The sequence below is a fragment of the Mesoplodon mirus genome, assembly GCF_964341445.2.
Source record: "Mesoplodon mirus genome assembly, chromosome: 5".
NCBI classification, from domain to species: domain Eukaryota; kingdom Metazoa; phylum Chordata; class Mammalia; order Artiodactyla; family Ziphiidae; genus Mesoplodon; species Mesoplodon mirus.
This window is the reverse complement of record NC_138980.1, coordinates 141,194,977-141,208,301: the sequence shown is the minus strand read 5'-3', so window position 1 is coordinate 141,208,301 and position 13,325 is coordinate 141,194,977.

The following is a 13,325-nucleotide window of genomic DNA, read 5'->3' as shown; positions in this document are numbered from 1 at the left end:
ATTCCTTTTATTTCTTTTTCTTCTCTGATCGCCATGGCTAGGACTTCCAAAACTATGTCGAGTAAAAGTGGCAAGAGTGGGTATCCTTTTCTTGTTCCTGATCTTAGAGGAAGTGCTTTCAGTTTTTCACCATTGAGTATGATGTTAGTTGTGGGTGTGTCGTATATGGCCTTTATTATGTTGAGGTAAGTTCCCACTATGCCCACTTTCTGGAAAGTTTTTATCATAAATGGGTGTTGAATTTTGTCAAAAGCTTTTTCTGCATCTATTGAGATGATCATATAGTTTTGATTCTTTGATTTGTTGATGTGCTCTATCACACTGATTGATTTGTGTATACTGAAAAATCTTTGCATCCCTGGGATAAGTCCCACTTGATCATGGTGTACGATCCTTTTAATGTGTTGTTGGATTCTGTTTGCTAATATTTTGTTGAGGATTTTTGCATCTATATTCACCAGTGATATTGGCCTGTAATTTTCTTTTTTGTGATATCTTTGTCTGGCTTTGGTATCAGGTTGATGGTGGCCTCATAGAATGAGTTTGGGAGTTTTCCTTCCTCTGCAATTTTTTGGAAGACTTTCAGAAGGATTGGTGTTTCTTCTCTAAGCGTTTGATAGCATTCACCTGTGAAGCCATCTGGTCGTGGACTTTGTTGGAAGTTTTAAAATCAGTTTTGATTTCAGTATTTGTGATTTGTCTCTTCATATTTTCTATTTCTTCCTGGTTCAGTCTTGGAAGATTGTACCTTTCTAAGAATTTGTCCATTTATTTTTTAAATTTTTATAAATTATGTTTTTGTTTTTTGGCTGTGTTGGTTCTTCATTGCTGTGCGCGGGCTTACTCTAGTTGCGGTGAGTGGGTGCTACTCTTCATTGCAGTGTGCAGGTTTCTCATTGTCGTGGCTTTTCTTGTTGCAGAGCACAAGGCTCTGTGCACGAGGGCTTCAGTAGCTGTGGCATGTGGGCTTAGTAGTTGTGGCTTGCAGGCTCAGTTGTTGTGGCGCACAGGCTTAGTGGCTCCGCGGCATGTGGGATCTTCTCAGGCCAGGGCTTGAACCCGTGTCCCCTGCATTGACAGGCAGATTCTTAACCACTGAGCCACCAGGGAAGCCCTGTCCATTTCTTTTAGATTGTCCATTTTATTGGCATATAGTTGCTTCTAGTCGTCTCTTATGATCCTTTGTTTTTCTGCGGTGTCTGTTGTAACTTCTCCTTTTTCATTCCTAATTTTATTGATTTGAGCCCTCTCCCTTTATTTTCTCGATGAGTCTGGCTAGAGGTTTATCAATTTTTTCAAAGAACCAGCTTTTAGTTTCATTGATCTTTGCTATTGTTTTCTTCATTTCTACTTCATTTATTTCTGCTCTGATCTTTCTGATTTCTTTCATTCTACTAATTTTGGGTTTTGTTCGTTCTTCTTTTTCTAGTTGCTTTTGTTGTAGTGTTAGGTTGTTTATTTCAGATTTTTCTTGTTTCCTGAGGTAAGATTGTATTGCTATAAACTTCCCTCTTAGAACTGCTTTTGCCACATCCCATAGGTTTTGGGTCCTTGTGTTTTCATTTTCATTTGTCTCTAGGTATTTTTTTTTGGATTTCCTCTTTGATTTCTACAGTGATCCATTGGTTGTTTAGTAACATATTGTTTAGCCTCCACATGTTTGTGTTTTTTACAGTGTTTTTTCTTATAGTTGATTTTCATCTCATAGCATTGTGGTCAGAAAAGATGCTTGATATGATTTCAATTTTCTTCAATTTACCGAGGCTTGATTTGTGACTGAAGATGTGATCTATCCTGGAGAATGTTCCATGTGCACTTGAGAAGAAAGTATATTCTGCTTTCGGATGGAATGTCCTATAGATATCAATAATGTCTATCTGGTCTATTGTGTCATTTAAAGCTTGTGTTTCCTTATGGATTTTCTGTCTGGATGATCTGTCCATTGGTGTAAGTGGGCTGTTAAAATCCTCCATATTATTGTATTACTGTTGATTTCTCCTTTTATGATTCTTAGCATTTACCTATATATTGAGGTTCTCCTATGTTGCATGCATATATATTTGCAATTATTATATGTTCTACTTGGATCGATCACTTGATCATTATGTAGTGTCCTTCTTTGTCTCTTGTAACAGTCTTTATTTTAAAGTCTATTTTGTCGGATGTGAGTGTTGCTACTCCAGCTTTCTTCTCATTTCCATTTGCATGGAATATCTTTTTCTACCCCCTCACTTTCAGTCTGTATGTGTACCTAGGTCTGAAGTGGGTCTCTTGTGGACAGCATATACACGGGTCTTGTTTTTGTATGCATTCAGCCAGTCTATGTCTTTGGGTTGCAGCATTTAATCCATTTACATGTAAGTTAATCATTGATATGTATGTTCATACTGCCATTTGTTAATTATTTTGGATTTGTTTTTGTAGGTCCTTTTTCTTCCTTCCTCTTTTGTTCTCTTCTGTGATTTGGTGACTATCGTTACCATTGTGTTGGATTGCTTTTTCTTTTTTGTGTATGTATCTATTGTAGATTTTTGGTTTGTGGTTATCATGAGGTTTTGATATAGCAGTCTATATGTATACAAGATTGTTTTAAAGTTTCTGGTCTCTTAATTTCAAAGGGATTTCCAATATCCTGCATTTGTCCTCTCCTCTTCTCACTATTGCTGGCTTGGATATCGTACTTGTGTGTGGATGATTTCCTATCTTAACTGTATGTTTGCCTTTACCGGTGAGCTTTCCCATTTGTACTTTTCTTGTTTCTACTTGTGGCCTTTTCTGCCTAGAGAAGTTCCTTTAGCGTTTGTTGTAAAGCTGGTTTGGTGGTGCTGAATTCTTTTACATTTTGCTTGTATGTAAAGTTTTTGATTTCTCCATTGAGTCTGAATGAAAGCCTTGGTAGGTAGAGTATTCTTGGTTGTAGGTTTTTCCCTCTCATCCCTTTAAATATATCATGCCACTCCCCTCTGGCCAGCAGAGTTTCTGCTGAAAAATCAGCTGATAACCTTATGGGGGTTTCCTTGTATGTTATTTGTTGCTTTTTCCTTGTTGCTTTTAATATTTCTCTTTGTCTTTAATTTTTGTCTGTTTGATTAATATGTCTAGGCATGTTCCTCCTTGGGTTTATCCTGTATGGGACTCTCTGCGTTTCCTGGACTTGAGTGATTCCTTTCCCGTGTTAGGGAAGTTTTCGCTATTATCTCTTCACATATTTTTTCCATCTCTTTCTCTCTCTCTTCTCCTTCTGGCAACCCTATAATGTGAATGTTGTTGCATTTAATTTTGTCCCAGAGGTCTCTGAGATTGTCCTCATTTCTATTCATTTTTCTCTCTTTACTCTGTTCCAAGGCAATGATTTCCACCAGTCTGTCTTCCAGCTCACTTATTTATTCTTCTGCCTCATTAATTCTGTTACTGATACCTTCTAGTGTATTATTCATTTCAGTTATTTTATTATTCATCCCCCTTTGTTCTTTAAATCTTGTAGCTCTTTCTTAATCATCTCTTGTATCTTCTTGGTCTGTGCCTCCACTATTTTTCTGAGATCTTGGATCATCTTTACTCTCATTACTCTGAATTTTCTTTCCTGTAGATTGCCTATCATGCCTTCATTTAGTTGTTCTTCTGGGGTTTTATCTTGTTTCTTCATCTGGATCATTTTTCTCTGCTGTCTCATTTTGTCTAACTTTCTGTGTTTGTGGTCTCCAGTCTGCAGGCTGCAGGATCATAGTTCCTCTTGCTTCTGGTGTCTGGCCCCTTGTGGGTGAGCTTGCTCCTGGAGCTTGTTCAGTTTCCTGGTGGGAGGGACTGGTGCCCATCCACTGGTGGATGGAGCTGTGTCTTGTCACTCTGGTGTGTTTGGAGGTGTCTGTGAGCTCAGGACGACTTTAGGCAGCCTGTCTCTTGATGGGCGTGGCTGTGTTCCCACGCTGTTGGTTGTTTGGCCTGAAGTGTCCCTGCACTGGAGCCTGCAGGCTGTTGGGTGGGGCCAGGTCTCTGTTCCAAAGTGGAGACCTCTGGTAGAGCTGACGTCAATGACTATTCCCTGGGGCCTCTGCCACCACTGTCCTTGTCCCCACAGTGAACCACAGCTGACCCCCACCTCCCCAGGAGACCCTCCAGGATCTGCGGGTAGGTCTGGCCCAGGCTTCTATGGAGTCATTGCTTTGCTCTGGGTCCCAGTGCACAGAACAACTTGCATGTCCTTCAGGAATGGAGTCTCTGTTTCCCCCAGTCCTGCACTCAAGCCCCATTGGCCTTCAAAGCCAAATGCTCTGGGGGCTCCTCTAGGACTCTGATGTGGGGCTCAGAACTCTCACTCCTGTGGGAGAACCTCTGCAACCTAATTATTTTCCAGTTTGTGTGTTGCCCACCTGGTGGGTATGAGATTTGATTATATTGCAAAAGCTCCTCCCTTCCATATCATCGTGACTTCTTCTTTGTCTTTGGATGTAGAATATCTTTTTTGTTAGTTTCCAGTCTTTTTGTTGATGGTTGTTCAGTAGTTAGTTATGATTTTGCTGTTTTTGTGAGAGGAGGGCAAATGTTAACTGTTTTGATTTTTATACACTATACTAACATACTACTGCTAAGGCTGCCTAGGAGAGTCCAGGTGTGGGTTCTTGTCCTTGCTCCTCTCTTTACCTTGAACTTTTATTCACATTTAACTCCCTTGTATTTTATTTCATTAATATATGTTTTAAAAAATTGAGGGGAGATCTGGGTTGGAAATTTTCTCTTTCTGATTAGTTGTGTGTGACCTTGGGCAGGCTGCTCACTCTCTTCTGCTATTCTTTTTTCCCATCTTTTTCTTCTTTTCCTTTATGCTTCATCTAGTTTCATTAGCTCACAGGAGACTGCATGCAGAGGCCTTGCACTAGCCCTTCAGACCAGAGTTCCTAGTGCCAAAAGGCTGCCCTGACATTGCAGCTGGGGAACCATGTTCTAGGTTTTTTATTCTTTTTGATGTAATTGTAAATGTAATTGTGTTCTTAATTTCTCTTTCTGATAGTGTTATTACTGCATAGAAACACATCTGATTTTTTGTATGTTCATTTTGCATCTTGCAACGTTACAGAATTTGTTGATTAATTCTAACAGTTTTTCTGTGTGTGGAGTCTTTAGGGCTTTCTCCATATAATATCATGTCATCTGCAAATATTGACAGTTTTACTTCTTTTCCAACTTGGATGCCTTTTTTTTTCTTTTTCTTGCCTAATTGCTGTGGCTAATACTTCCAATATTATGTTGAATAAAAGCTTCAAGAGTGGGCATCCTTGTCTTTTCCTTGATCTTGTAGAAAAAGTTTCAGCTTTCCACTGTTGGATATAATGTTAGTAATGAACTTGTGATGTATGGCATATATTATTTTGAGGTACCTTCCCTATATACCTACTTTGTTGAGAGTTTTTAATCATAAATGGTTGTTGAATTTTGTCAAATGCTTTTTCTGCATGTATTGAAATAATCATATGACTTTTTATCCTTCATTTCATTAATGTGGTGTATCACATTGATTTATGTATGTTGAATTATCCTTGCATCCTGGAATGAATCCAACTTGATCATGGTGTATGATCCTTTTTATGTGTTATTGGATTGGGTTTGCTAATATTTTGTTGAGGATTTTTGCATCTATGTTTATCAGGGATATTGGCCTGTAATATTCTTTTCTTGTTTCCTTGTCTTATATTGGTATCAGGCCTTGTAAAATGAGTTTGGAAATATTCCCTTCTCTTCTATTTTTTTGGAAGAGTTTCAGAAGAATTGGTATTAATTCTTCTTTGAATGTTTAATAAAATTCACCAGTGCAGGGCTTCCCTGGTGGTGCAGTGGTTGAGAGTACGCCTGCCGATGCAGGGGACACGGGTTTGTGCCCCAGTCCGGGAAGAGCCCACATGCCACAGAGCAGCTGGGCCCGTGAGCCATGGCCGCTGAGCCTGCACGTCCGGAGCCTGTGCTCCGCAACAGGAGAGGCCACAACAGTGAGAGACCCATGTACCACACACGCCAAAAAATAAAAATAAAAATTAACCAGTGCAGCCATCTTGTCCTGATCTTTTGTTTGTTGGGTGGCTTTTGTTTACTGAGTCAATAACCTTACTAGTAATCAGTTTGTTCAGATTTTCTGTTTCTTCATGAGTTAGTCTTAGTAGTTTGTGTGTTTCCAGAAATTTATCAGTTTCTTGTAGGTTGTCCAATTTGTTGGTGTTATGCTTATTGTTGTTATTGTTACAGATGAGGTAAATGATGGTCACAGAAGTTGTGCCAGTTTTGTCTGCCCCCAAAGCACATGCTTTTTCTAATGGGTAACCTTGCATTGTTCGTTCATTTCTCTGTGGGTCTGTCTGTGTAACTGGGGAGAGTTGAACTTGGATGGGGTATAAACCTGGCTTTACTGAGAACCTGGAGAGGGTCTGAGGCAGAAGTCCCACATTTTCCTACCCCCTATCAGTGCCAGCACGCTCGATGATCTTCACGGACAGAACCTCAGATGAGGCCTGAAGTCACAGGGCAGTGTCCTGGGGAGTTTAGGTAGTTGGCACTGGAATATAGGAAGCAGGGATAAAGGCTTCCTTTATTGATTGGGCAGTGGTATTGACTACAATTGTCTTGAAAGTGGAAATGAGGTATTTCTCAGCTCTTTCCCATTAGCAGTTGCCTGGAGACACCCTTGTGAAGTTCCCTGTCTAGTCATACCCTGGAAGTCCTCCCTTGCTGTTGGACCCACCCTCCCCAGTTCATAGGTACAGCCAGAGACATGGCATGAACATGGGCCCCTGAAACCAACAAATTGGCCTCCCCAGGACAGAAATCTGCCAGTCCTAAAGAAGGAGGATGGAACCTAGTATCTTATGACAAGCACCTAGGACCTCAGGCTTCCCTAATTGTCTGCAGGATGTCTCTCTTTGGAGACAGAGTCAAAAGTAGGGTAGCTTTTCCTTTGCCTCCCTGGCTCATTTATCCAGATATATCTCCTTTCTCTCTTTCCTGACTGGCTATGTGGCATCTTAAATGTCTTGTGAGCTGCTTTTGCCTTCTTGTTTTCCTCCTAGTCTAAGCCCCCTTCAGTTTTCACCAGCATCAGAGAAACTCTCCTTAACAGTTTCTTATTCCAGGCTTTACCCTCTCTTGTCCATTCCTCACTCAAGTGTTAGAATAATCTTCTCAGTCATCCCACTTGCCCAGTTGGAGAACCTGGACAACTTGCAACCTCATATGATGACAGGAAACCCGGCTCCCAGCTGGTTACATGGTCACCAAGCAGGGTGGGGTTCACCCCCACAGGGTTGAGCATGTGCACTGTATGTCTCCTTTGGCTCTGTGCCCTGGGCACCTCGCTGGCCTCATCTGAGCATCAGCCCTGTCACCAAGCTCCTGTCTGTCCCACTCACTTTATTTCTTACTATTCCCTCTGTGCTATGGGAGGCCCTGGGGAGGTCTCTGACATCATGGAGTCATGACACTTAATTTTTTTTTTTTTTGCGGTACACGGGCCTCTCACTGTTGTGGCCTCTCCCATTGCGGAGCACAGGCCCCAGACGCGCAGGCTCAGCAGCCTTTGCTCACGGGCCCAGCTGCTCCGTGGCATGTGGGATCCTCCCAGACCAGGGTACGAACCCGTGTCCCCTGCATCGGCAGGCGGACTCCCAACCACTGCGCCACCAGGGAAGCCCTCATTTTTCATGGGATCAGGAGAGAATCTGACACCTGCTGGACTGTTTGCACAAGCCCTCCTTGTTTGGAAATGGGAATGGCTTGCTTTCCATGATTCTATTGGAGAAGAGAGAAACCTGCTCCATGCTGCCTCAAATTCAGTAAAAATATGGTGATTGGATGTTTCTATTGAACTTTCCTTAATTTAGGTCAGAGATTTTTTTTAAATTAATTAATTTATTTATTTTTGGCTGTGTTGGGTCTTTGTTGCTGGGTGCAGGCTTTCTCTAGTTGCAGTGAGTGGGCGCTACTCTTCGTTGCGGTGAGCGGGCTTCTCATTGCAGTGGCTTCTCTTGTTGCAGAGCACGGGCTCTAGGCACACGGGCTTCAGTAGTTGTGGCACGTGGGCTTAGTTGTTTCACGGCATGTGGGATCTTCCCGGACCAGGGCTTGAACCCATGTCCCCTGCATTGGCAGGTGGATTCTTAACCACTGCACCACCAGGGAAGCCCCAAGGTCAGAGATTTTTGATTAGATGTCATCTTGGGCATTTCTGTTTCTGTCCTGGGATTCCCTCTCCCTAGCACTTGACTGTGGGTTGCAGATCAACCTGACTGTGGCCATGCTGAGAAAAATGGAGATGTGACAACTGGGATCCTTGATTACTTTTGGTCAAGGGCTGGAAGCAGGGCAGGTAATATCTGGATGTTGTTCAGAGAGGTTAACAAAAATTCTTTTGCCCAATTCTGCAATTTAAGTCATATATCACAAAAAGAATTATAGTTCAATCTGACCCCCAAAACCAAGGCAACATTAATATGAGAACAGTTTGCACACACTAGTTCCTCTCCTTTTCACCAATTCATGCCCATTACTTGTTCAAAATTCCACAGAAAATTATTTTCTTCCAGGCAGGCATGCCTGATGAATACAGCTTTTTGCTTGAATAGAAAATGAGTGTTTCCCTTAAAATCATTTCCTAGAAAAGGAAGAATCCCCCAGTAGTAAATTTCTTATAAGTTTCTCATTTTACAGGTTCTCTCTCAATTACTTCGAAAATAAGTTCTGTTTAGGAAAAACCTGTTCATCAAAATTCACACTAGCTTAGAAAGCATGTGGAGATCACCAGGAGAATTTCCATAAAAGGAACCAAAGGCAAAACCCAAAGATTTAGCAATAAATAACTCCTGCAGTAAGATCTCAATTTTTAATGTGTTGGATTTCATTGTAAACAACTCTTTAAAAGACTCCTTTAAAAAACAAAATGATAAGAGGTTACATTAGAGATGATACATAGGCATTTCTAAGATAATTGGGGGAAACTGTGTTAATATTACATAAGTGGTACTTAGGGCTTGGAGTGCTGTTTCCATTGACAGCTTCATCATGCTGTGTCTCAAACAATTAGATGGGTTGAGCTCTGGAAAAATGTGCTGATGATTCAAAAAGGGGAGCTTGTGATGACAGGGAAAGGTCTTGCTGTCCAAGAGCATATGAAGATTTGGATAGAATTATTTCATAAGGTATGAGTGAAAAAAACCCAATAGTCTATATTCCTATATTCTATATAGTCTGACTTAAAATATGGACTGTAGTTAGACATCTGACTATTTAATCAACATCTCTGAAATTTAAACATTCAAGGTGTCCACATTTTTTTCTTTTGGATCTTCTCATTGAGAAATTGGGGTATCACTCTACATTTGGGGCTGTCTCAACATTTAGCTTGGAGATAACTCAGAGGCTGGTGTATGGCTTGGATTTATTTGACTTTTCTGATGTGTTCTTTTTTAAGGATAAGCCTGATCCTAAGCCTGTTTATTTCATCTTCCTTTCCAGACAATGACTTCTGAGGGCAGGGCTGTCCTCTTTTTCTATTAGAACCCTCCTGATCGAGTTTTTTCCTCTTGAGGTGTTGGGAAGTTCACTTATTCATCTTCTCATTTTCCTTGTCTGCTGGATAATAAGATTGAATAAGCTAGTTTGTAAGGATCCATACTGGCTTTAATATTTTTCTTGAAATTTAAAAAAAAATATTTATTTATTTATTTTTGGCTGCGTTGGGTCTTCATTGCTGCACACAGGCTTTCTCTAGCTGCACTGAGCAGGGGGGCTACTCTTCGTTGTGGTGCACGGGCTTCTCATTGCAGTGGCTTCTCTTGTTGTGGAGCATGGGCTCTAGGCACGTGGGCTTCAGTAGTTGCATCACACGGGCTCAGTAGTTGTGGCTAGTGGGCTCTAGAGTGCAGGCTCAGTAGTTGTGGCGCACGGGCTTAGTTGCTCTGCGGCATGTGGGATCTTCCCGGACCAGGGCTCAAAGCCGTGTCCCCTGCATTGGCAGGAGGATTCTTAACCACTGCGCCACCAGGGAAGTCCTTGAATTTTTGTTTTTTGACTCACCAAGTATATGTGTTGCTTTAAAAAAGCTTTTGCCCTTGGTGGGGGTGGAAGTGTGCTGGGGATGGGAATCAGGACATGCTTTCATGTTGGAGGTGAAGAAAGGGCAGATTCCAGGCTGCCCTGGTGGCGCAGTGGTTGAGAATCTGCCTGCTAATGCAGGGGACACGGGTTCGAGCCCTGGTCTGGGAGGATCCCATATGCCGCGGAGCAACTAGGCCCATGAGCCACAACTACTGAGCCTGCGCGTCTGGAGCCTGTGCTCCACAACAAGAGAGGCCGTGATAGTGAGAGGCCCACGTACCCCGATGAAGAGTGGCCCCTGCTTGCCACAACTAGAGAAAGCCCTCACACAGAAACGAAGACCCAACACAGCAAAAATAAATAAATTAATTAATAAACTCTTACCCCCAACATCTTAAAAAAAAAAACTATTAAAAAGAAGAAGAGGGCGGATTCCTAACTTCCCATGGCACTTTGCAACTCTGGGTAAAATGGAATCTGAGACACATGCTAAAAATTAATAAAAGAAAAGTCTCAATAACAAATTAAAAAGTCTGTTCTGTCTCTTCATCCATCCAGCTCTTTCTATAAACAAGATTTATGAAGCACCTATAAATACCAAACGCTGTGCTAGGTGGGAGGGACTCAGAGATGAATAAGACAGGGACCCTGCCTCCAGGGGGTTCAGCTCCTAAGTCAGAGACAGACAAACACTGGCCATCGGTCTGGTCTCAGGACACAGAAGGCCCTTAACTCTGCAGGGAAGGAGAGAGGAGGAGAATGGAAGGTCTCACCCAGGAGGATCTGTTTGAGGCTATTACTGGTGAGTAGGTAAGAATTTTCCAGCTGAGCTATGGACTGGGGCAGGAGAACATTTTAGGAGAGGAAATCATATGTATGGGCTGGGAGGTAGGAAGAAACACAGTATATTCCGGAAACGAGGGAGTGTGTACCTGGAGAGGGGGCTATATGAGGCTGGAAAGAGAGGCACAGCAGGACCAGGAAAGAAGATGGAGCCTGAAAAGCAAATGTTGGCAGTTTGGTCAGAGTAGCAGGACCTCAGCAGGCCCTTCATGCTGCCAATGCTGCCCCCTAGTGGAGTAGCAAGAGATGGGCAGGAGCCGCTGGAAACCATGTTAAAGGGAAGGCCCCAGAGGTGGACAGGCTGGGAGTGGGTCCCTGCGCTCAGCAGCAGACCCGGGAAGTCTGTGGCAGAAGCACCTGGGACAGGTGATCTGAGCACTCAGAAAACATGCCCTGCCCCCAGATCCTTTCGTCACCGGCTGCAGTCGCCAGATGCCACCATTAGAGGTTCCCCCCCATCCCTGCCCCCAAATAATGAGACTGTAGGAGCTGTGTCAACATTCTGCTCAGGAAAGTGTGATATCTTTACCTCTCTTTTAGGTGTTCCTATAAATGCATGTGCTGTGGGGAGGGAAGGCAGGCTTCAGAGCTAACTCAGATGAGGGCATAAAGGGAGAGATCCTGATTAAGGAACTGTACTCAGGGCTCAAGGCCCAGTTAGGATGCTTTGAAGTGGTCCGTCGGGGAGCGGGGGACCGTGAGGTGCTGGGGTAGGGCGAGGAGGGGGAGAGAAACTCAGAAAGAAGTTAGCAAGGTCTGGGAAACAGAAGTGCATTCCTGTACGAGCTGGCCTTCCAGCATGCCCACCATCCAGGGTTTTGCTACGAGCGGTTGGGTACAGTGGGTATACATGGCAGAGAATATAGGCTTTGCAGTCAGGCTGGAGTTGGAGCCCCTTCTCCTCTCTGTCAACCATAAGACCCGGAGTGAGTTGTTCAACTTTTCTGAGCCTACAAGTCTAAATGGTTCTGGTATTTACCTCTTAAGAGTTTTTCAAGGATTTAATGACCCCAAGTGAACATTCCATAGATGGTGTGCATTTGTTAACCTGTATACACCCTGCACCAGCATGGCCCCCAGTAGGTGATCAGAAATGTCTTGGGCAGGGAAGGGCCCCTTGCCGCAGCAACATGAGCAGCCAATTTCTAGTCACAGTTCTAAACGTGGAACTTAAGATGTTCTCAGAGGTCCTTTCCTGGGCTCTGATGCCTGCTGGTAACTCAGGTGTTTGTAAGTCTAGATTGAACATTGGGCAAAATCCACACTGACTTTGACCTATAGTGAAGAGTGGCTGCCTTTTCATTCCTTTTTTTGGGGGGGGTTCTTTCTTTTTAATTATTTGGTTGCACCAGGTCTTAGTTGCGGCAGGCGGGCTCCTTAGTTGCAGCACGTGGGCTCCTTTGTTGCGGCAGGCGGGCTCCTTAGTTGCAGCTCGCCAGCTCCTTAGTTGCAGTACTTGGGCTACTTAGTTGTGGCACGCAAAGTCTTAGTTGCGGCATGCATGTGGGATCTACTTCCCTGACCAGGGAGCGTGGAGTCTTATCCACTGAGCCACCAGGGAAGTCCCTGCCTTTTCATTCTTTAAATGTTCCTGCAGAGTTCTTTCTGTGGTCAGAATCTCAGTGCCTTTGAGTACCTTTTTACTTAAATATTCTCTTTCAGGCCATTCATTTAAAATCATGATCCCCTTTCTGGAAGCGTACAGAACCAGTGCCAGAGAAGTTGATATTAATTCATTTAAAAGCTATCACTAGTCAACAGGTTTTTTCTGACTTCAGCCATAACTGTAGGGAAAACAATTTCCTATAAGGACAGGATCCAGGTGTGTACTTATGAGTTTTATCTTTAACCGTTAAGATTCTTCTAGTAGAGAGAGTGGCACTGACATATATACACTACCAAATGTAAAACAGATAGCTAGTGGGAAGCAGCCACATAGCACAGGGAGATCAGCTCTGTGCTTTGTGACCACCTAGAGGGGTGGGATAGGGAGAGCAAGAGGGAGGGGATATGGGGATATATGTATACATATAGCTGATTCACTTTGTTATACAGCAGAAACTAACACAACAATGTAAAGCAATTATACGCTAATAAAGATGCTAAAAAAAAAGAAAGATTCTTCTAGCAAAGGAAGCCTGGACTGAATCAAGGGGTGGGATCTCATTCAGTGTTTGAAGCAGTGCTCTGGGGAATAAATCACTTTTGACTGCTTGGTTAATCTGGCCACTCTGTATCAAAAGGACCGTCCACGGCCCTAGCTGATGAGGTAGCCGGAGCGAGAATTGCTTGATCTGAGTTGTCTTCTTTTTCCCCTTTTGTGTGTGAGGATTCCCACTATGTATCTCACCACATTATCCTGGAAGGATTCTAATTTCAACAAATGCATAAATGTATAAATAAAAAAC